This window comes from Mus caroli, chromosome 15 (genome assembly GCF_900094665.2).
Source record: "Mus caroli chromosome 15, CAROLI_EIJ_v1.1, whole genome shotgun sequence".
Classification (NCBI taxonomy): Eukaryota; Metazoa; Chordata; class Mammalia; order Rodentia; family Muridae; genus Mus; species Mus caroli.
This window is the reverse complement of record NC_034584.1, coordinates 24,508,151-24,516,529: the sequence shown is the minus strand read 5'-3', so window position 1 is coordinate 24,516,529 and position 8,379 is coordinate 24,508,151. Positions and strand designations below refer to the sequence as shown.

The 8,379-nt window shown below is 37.4% G+C and overlaps 1 long non-coding RNA gene across 1 annotated transcript in view; it reads right to left on the bottom strand.

Annotated features, from left to right (window-relative positions):
- The window catches only part of LOC110310012, a 23,979-nt gene that overhangs the window by 9,214 nt on the left and 6,386 nt on the right, over positions 1-8,379 (bottom strand). Inside the window, exon 2 of the long non-coding RNA XR_002379788.1 lies at positions 4,063-4,211. This is a non-coding gene — a long non-coding RNA (uncharacterized LOC110310012). The remainder of the gene's footprint in view (positions 1-4,062; positions 4,212-8,379) is intronic.

Sequence of the window (8,379 nt, the reverse complement as noted above, 5' to 3'; positions counted from 1 at the left end):
GCAAGCTCTCCTCTTGCAGGGAAGGTGCCCAGATATCTGGTGTTCGAACCTGCCTCCTGGCAGAAGTTGTGATCCACTCACCAAAGGTCTTAAGATCCCATGGAGGGTCCTGTGGGGACCTTTCAGGTGTCCTCAGACTCCATGCCCAAGGTACCCCGGTGCTGGCATATACTGGAAGGGACTTGTGACCCTGATCAGGCCAGGTTTTCTGCTTCCCTAATTAATGCAGTCTCAGGTTCCGTGTGATTGGATTGGAGCAGAAGCTGTGTTCTACTCACCAGAGGTCTTAAGATCCTGTGGAGGGTCCTGTAGGGACCTTCTGGTTGTCCGCAGACTCTGTGCTCAAGGTACCCCGGTACTGGCTTGGACCGGAAGGGTGAGATTCAATCTTAATGAGAATGATTGTCACTAAGAAAATAAGTAGCAAAAGTGGGTGAAGTCTCTGATCTGAAGCAACTTTTATACACTGTAAGTGTGAAGGTGAATGAAGTCAGGCTTGATGAAAATCAAGGCATAGCATACAGGAAAATGGAATGAGCATGCAATCTGGTTACAGAACTTCTGTGAATATACCCAAATAAACAAAGTCCTCATACAACAGAGATGCCTCCTAACATAAATGCATTCACAATAGCTAACTTATGGATCTGAATAGGTCTGCATTGAAGGGTCAAAAGGTTAAAAAAAAATGTGGTCCATGTTTAAAATAGCTGTGCTCAACCATGCATAATGTAATCATGTAGCTAGCAGAAGAATGAAATGTTAGTTAATATCAAGTAAGTTGAGCCAGACACAAATATGAAAATCAGGTATTTCCTCCATGTATATTGTAGGGGAGAAATGAAATTAAGGGCTAGCTGTTCTCTGAGAGTCTGGGGCAGAAGCTGACAAATACAGATGCTGATGTTCACAGCTAAACATCAGATTGATCATGGGGAGCCCAATGGAGAAGTTAGGGCAAGAACTGTGAGAGATAAACGGGTTTACAACCTCATAGGAAGAACAACAATATCAACCAACCAAACCTCCAGAGCTCCCAAGGACTAAACCACTAACCAAGGAGTACACAGAGGGTACCCATGCCTCCAGCTGGATATGTAGCAGAGGATGGCCTTATCCGGCCTCACTGGGAGGAGAGCTCCTTGGTCCTGTGGAGGCTTGATGACCCAGGATAGGGGAATGCAAGGGCCCTGAGGCAGAAGTGGGTGGGTGGGGGGGGAGCACCCTCATAGAGGCAAGGGAAGGGAGGAGGGGATAGGGGGATTTGGAAGCGGGAACTAGGAATGGGGAAAACATTTGAAATGTAAATAAATAAAATAACCAATAAAAATGAAAACAAAAGATTAACAATAGATGTTTTTAAAGAAAATAATACAGTATAAGTAATGAAACATTCTTTACTATTCATGGATATACGTGTCAGGGATTGAAGTTAGTGTGTTTGTAATTAAAGCACATGGTGGATGTATGGATACATAGGTAGGTTGATTGCACCTATTTTAAATATCTCTGCATACCTGTAGCTATTTGAAAAATTTAGCAAATACCTGCAATTAGTATAACATATACTCAATCTCTAATTAGATATGTTGGTTTCATTTCTAAATATAAGTCATTTACTTTATTCAAGCATTAACTTGTGCTCAGTAACCCATGGTTTTCTGCTCCCTTCCTCCACATGTAATTCTATCATCCTACCTGCAGATTTCAAAGGTCACTACTTATACACCATCTACTTTCCTTTTATGTAAGACATAGTGCTCATTACAAGAAAAATTATAAGTGTTCAGCCTCAGTACCCATGATTAACATCTCTCTCTTTGTGTCCTTGATGAAATTTACAAAGAATAATTTTTCACGTACTACGCAGGAAGCTTTCAAAATATTTGCATAAACCTAGATTTGTCTAAAGTACTTCTTAAAGTATGCAGCACACTGCTTGTGAATTATAAAGATTTATTATCTTTACAGTGGTAGTTGGGCTTCACATCATCTTCATAAATGTATAAGCTCTTTGAATAATAGGTTTTTAATTTTGTTTTCATTCTCTGCAGTTAAATAATTTTCATTCACATGAAAGATGAATTATGCCCATTAATTTTAAAAGAGTATCATTAAAGGTTTGGAAGTAAAGAGGCTATGTATATATATGAATATCAAGGTGAAATGAACAGAGAGTGATATACCAGGGACCTACAGAAAACCAAATACTACTGTGATACTAAAGGAACATAGCAATAAAATGACCCTTAACATTTTGGTATACTCATAGATCAGTGCCTTGCTCAGTCATCACTAGAGCTGCCTCCTCCTGTAGCACGTGGGAACAAACGTAGAGAACATAAGACTCTGTGCAGAGATTGAGTGGTCTCATGTCTGAAGGGGATGTCTTCATCAAAAACTTCCTCATGAAGCCTGTACAAGATGAAGCATAAAGAATGCAAGAAAGAAAGCAAATGGAGGGCAAGTGAGAAATAAAGCCTTGAAAACACAACAGGACTAGCACATGTACGCATTCACAAAGACTGTGCTAACTACTTGGTCCTGCCCAGGTCTGCATCAGATGGCGTCCTAGAAATGAAAGGAGGATCAAACTCATGCCCCAATCCAAACAATAATCTAAACAAGGAGGCACACAGTTACAGATAGGAAAACGAACATAGAGCAAACCTTACATTGTTTCACACACATCTCATGTTGACAGATAGGGAATGAAGTCTGTGCACACTGGAAAATTTAGAAACTTTTTGACAGTTTAGTCTCTTTAATATGAGCCACTTGTTTAAACAAATAAATAAAATGATTCCTAATGATATTCTGATATACTCATAGATTAACACCTAGTCCAGTTGTCTTCCTAGAGGCTTTATCAAGCCACTCATGCAACCAGATGCAGAGACCCACAGACAAATATGAGATAAACTTAGGGAATCCTTCTGAAGAAGATGTAAGATTACAAGAGCCAGAGGGGTCAAAGACACCTCAATAAAACCCATAGAATCAACTGACCTGGACTCAGGGTCTCATGAGACTGAATTCTCAACTAGGGAGTCTGCCATAGGTTCTGTGCAAATAGGTTACAGTTGTGCAGCTTAGACATCTTTTAAGACTCCTAACAGTTGGAGCACAGGCTGTATCTTCTCTGTTGCCTGCTTTGGGGAATGGTTTCCTCCTACTGGATTGCCTTTTCCAGCCTTAGTTTGAAGGAATATGCTTAATCTTACTGCCATTTGATGAGTCATATTTGTTGATATCCAAGGGACCCCAATTCTTTTCTGAAGAGAAACTAAGGAATGATTAATGAGGTAGGGATGGACTGCTGGGAGAAGGGGGAGATGTTATATATGAGATATAATATATGAAAGAATGGATTTTAAAATGTTATTTAAAAAGAAAGAAATATAACTAAGCATTCTGGTATAGGAACTATATAGATAAAATAAAACTATAAACAGAATGTATGTGATGTCAGGGACCCAGGTGTCTATTAGTCTCAGTCAACATTACAGCTTTGATAATACTTCTATCTTCTATTTAAATCAGAGCTGGCTAAATATCATAGGTGAGCTCAGTCGTGCCATATGTGACAGAAGAGTCACTCAGATCATTGTGATTTTGTGAAATGTGTGGTATCTTCTAATTAAGCTATCAAGTTTAACATATTTTATTAAAAACAAAGCATGTCATGTAGACAAAGTAAAATATGAAAAATTATGCAATTAGTTATGACCATATTTGCTTTGAGGAAGAATATAATTATTATAAGAAAGCATATTTATCATTGAAATGTGTTCTAGTTAAGTTTCATAGCTATTCCTAATCTGGTAATATGTAGTGCCAAATGTTACAAAGTATAAATGTTCTGTTGTAAAATAAATATGTATAATTCACTTCAAATAATAAATGTTATTCTAATGCAGAGTAGGATGAGAAAGAGAACTGAAAGGTAAAAATCAAAATTGAATCGTATTTCTTCATTCTGGTATGATTTTTTTTTTTTAATGTGGATACTTTGGAGGTTTTTGCCTGTGTTATATGATTTCCGGCAGTTCTTAAACTCACAATGGTGTCAGATTCCTCGTTCAGATTCCTGCTGGGGTGACACATGCTGATGACCATCCTGTGGGTGAGGATGGGCTCATGGGGAGATGCTCAAGAGAACACAGAGTGGATGGTCTTGTAGTCAGAAGGCTTCTAGGAAATGATGAGGGCTGAAAAAAAATACGAAGGAGGGAATACAAGATTTTCATTGTATATGAAAATAAGAAAAAAAAGCAGGATGCATATTTGTAGGAGCCCAGATGAGTGACAGTGTTACTGATTAAGGCATGTGTCATGTGATAAGGAAGGTGTCAACTCCCACAATTACTTCCAAAGAAGAAGGGTCAGTAATAGTCTGAATTAATCTCTCAAATCATGTCAAGGAGATGAACAGTAGATGAATCAGAGAAAGTTGAGGGAAATGTTACTCACCAGATCTCTGTCATTGGTCATGGAAAATTGCTATGGGGAATATTCTCTAGGCTTATCTGTGACAACTAAATTCTTAGAGGTTGTGTCTTCTTTCCTCTTCTATGTATTTAAGAGAAGCTACTATTATGGCTCACCGATGATTACTGTAATCATCCATCCCATACTTTAGGCTGATCAAAAAGCATAAAATCTAAAAAAAAAAAAAATCGAAACAAACAAACAAAAAAAACCCAAAATAACCAACATTATGGTATCAGTATTTGAAAATTCAAATTATTATGAAATCATTCACTACTGCAGGAGTTCACAGAATCATCCTATTGCCAACTTGATATTTTACAGTTATATTCAAATGGAGAGCATAGTTTTCACTCAGAACTATGATAATCAGTGCTATTGTCCTATTTTGGTCTGATATACAATCAAGTCATATTAAAAAAAAAAAACAATTCCCATTTTGATGTTTCCTATTTTTTCATCATCAAATTATTGGTTTTTTTTTTTTTCGTTTCTTTTTAATTAATTTTTTTACACTCCATACATTATCCCCCACCCCATCTACCCTCTGATTGTTCCCCATCCAATACCTTCTACCCAAACCCCTGTCTCCAGGTGTTTGTCCCATCCCTCACTCCACCTCTAAACTCTCTGGGGCCTCCAGTTTCTTGAGGGTTAGGTGCATCAGCTCTGATTGAACACACACCTGGAAGTCCTCTACTGTCTTGTGTTGGGGGCCTCATATAAGCTGGTGTGTGCTGTCTGTTGGTAGTCTAGTGTCTGAGAGATCTTGCAAGTCCAGATTAATTGAGGCTGATGGTCCTCCTACAGGATCAACCTTCTTCTCAGCTTCTTTCAGCCTTCCTTAATTCAACAACAGGGGTCAGCTTCTTCTGTCCATTGGTTGGCTGCAAATAACTGCATCTGACTCTTTCAGCTACTTGTTGGGTCTTTCCGAGGGCACTCATGATAGGTCCCTTTTTGTGAGAGCTCCATAGCCTCAGAAATAGTGTAAGTCCTTGGGACCTTCCTTTGAGCTGGTTAAGTTATTGTTTTTATCACTTCAAAATATTATACTGAATTAAAACTTGATTTATGACAGATATTTATGTATGGCTTAGACTGTGAAAAGTAACTACATCCTGTTTTCTGTTCCTATTTGAGTAACATATTTTCAATTAAGTTTTTGGGAGAAGCCATCTTTTTTTTTTTTAAAGATGTTTTCTTTATTTACATTTCAAATGTTATCCCCTTTCCCGGTTTCCCCTTCCAACCCCCCCTCACCTTGTTTACCAACTAACTTACTCCTGCTTCTTTACCCTGGCATTCCCCTAAACTGGGGCATAGAACCTTCACAGGACCAAGGGCCTCTTCTCCCAATGATGACTGACTAGGCAATTGTCTGCTACATATGCAGCCAGAGCCATGAGTCCCACCATGTGTTTTCTTTGGTTGGTGGTTTAATCCCAGGGAGCTCTGGGGGTACTGGTTAGTTCATATTGTTGTTCCTCCTATGGGGATGCAAACCCCTTCAGCTCCTTGGGTACTTTCTCTAGCTCCTTCGTTGGGGACCCTGTGCTCCATCCAATGGATGGCTGTGAGCATCACTTCTGTATTTGTTAGCGGGGGAACTATCTTTCATAGCAAAAAGTATGTATAATTATTGAACATGGAAGTTAATGATATTTAAATATAGCTCAGGAATCTAAATTACATCCAGTTCATATATTAATGCTATATCTTTAGCTGTTTACAGTGAACACGGATTGCAAAATATATATTGTATCAAAAATATATATCCTCTCCTTCATTTTGTGTGACCTTGTACTTCTTTGGTTTTCCTTTTTAGCCACTTGAATTGCAGTAAGGATGATTCAACTATTTTTTAAAAGTCTTTTATAAGTATATTAATTCATCTGATAACATTTGAATTTAAGAACAAACTTTACATTTTTATTTGATACCTTGACTTTTATTGGAGATAAATATTTTTGTTATGTATGTATATGTATCAGGTATGAGCAAATAAATCCTGAAGGACCTGTATAGTCATGCTCTTATAATAGAAAAGAAAAAAAAAAAACTAGAAAACTTTGGTCAATGTTTTAACTCATGTCATCATTCTTTTTTATTTAAAACTTATTTAAAGGTACTTGTGTGTGCTTTCTTGTCAGGATGACCAACAATTTCCCTCAAAACTCAAATTAGGTATTTGTGAGTTGCCCGTTTTGGGTCTGAGAAAATAATTGTCCTCTGCAAGAGCAGCCAGTGCTCTTAGCCACTGAGCCACCTCCCCAGTCTCCTAATAAATTAACATTCTAGCACACATCATAATGGAAATTTAGTTCTACATTGAGAGGACCTGCTACTCATTTAAGAATCAAGTGGCTCACTCATCCCTTACCCTCGTCTTCCTTACTGATCTCTTTGTTCTGAAGACAATTTGAGAACTATTTGCATTGTATATGTGTCTATATACATGAACTTATGTGATTATATATAATCTTAGAACAAAAGAAAATGGGATAAAACTGATATTTGTCTTTTTGAGCCTGGCTAAACTCACTAAGACCTGTTGCATGACTTTTCCTGCAAAAGGCATAAGTTTATTACTTTTTAAAAAAGGTTTATTTATTATTATATGCAGATCTCATTAAAATGGTTGTGACAACGTGATTGCTGGGATTCGAACTCAGGACCTTCGGAAGAGCAGTCAGTGCTCTTAACCACTGAGCCATCTCTCCAGCCCAAGTTTATTACTTATTATGGAGGAAAAATCTATTGTGTAGATATAGCAGACTTTTTAAAATGTGTTTCTTTGGGGGGATGCATATGTCAGTTTAGTAGTGTAGGTATTGAGAGTAGAACTGAAAAAAAATAATGACGTTTAAGAATCTGTGTAATATATTAAGATATTTATAAATCTGCATAAAGTGTTCTAATTTAATCTATTGTAAAAACAACTTTAAAAGTATAAATAAATGGCATTGTTGCATAGAAATAATATCTTAAGATAAAATATTAAGAAGCTATATTTATCTTGCTACTGATTTTCTCAATTACCTTTCTTATACAAAAAGTGGGGCTGTGAATGAGGCCCACCCTCATGTCTGTCTTCACACATGCTCTCTCTCAAAAAAAGAAAATACTAAAATTACAGTGAAGAGGACATTTTTACAAACATGTTCTATTTGTTAGTTTCCTTTGAGAAAAAAAAATCACTATTTGTTGATCACACATAAATAATTTAATACACATCCTGACTTGTGGATATCCAATCATGGATGCACAGGGGGTATTGAGGTCTCTAAAAGTAATGACATGACACTGTGACTCTTTGTTTAGAAACTTATCATAAGTGGTTCTGTGTTGAAGAAGAAGAAGAAGAAGAAGAAGAAGAAGAAGAAGAAGAAGAAGAAGAAGAAGAAGAAGAAGAAGGAGGAGGAGGAGGAGGACAATGGAGATGGAGAATAGGAGGATGAGTAGGTGGAGAAGAAGAAAAAGAAGGAGGAGTTGGAGGAGAATGGAGGAGGAGGAAGAGGAGAAGAGGAGGACAAGGAGGAGAAGAAATGAGAAGGAGAGGGAGAGGAAGAGGAAGAGGAAGAGGAAGAGGAAGAAGAAGAGGAAGAGGAAGAGGAAGGAAGGAAGAAGAAGACAATGCTTGAGTAAAAGTCATGCAGTAAGTAACATCTGTAAAGCTCTCCATCTTCCTCTGAAGACACTTCCGTCCTTTGAAATTTCATGAAAGGTTATGGAGACATCTATATCTTCTCATTGATATAGCACACACTTAATTATGCCACAGATAGTACTGTTTTGTTTTGTTTTGTTTTGTTTTGTTTTGTTTTGTTTTGTTTTGTTTTGTTTTGTTTTTTGAGACAGGGTTTCTCTGTGTAGCCCTGGCTGTCC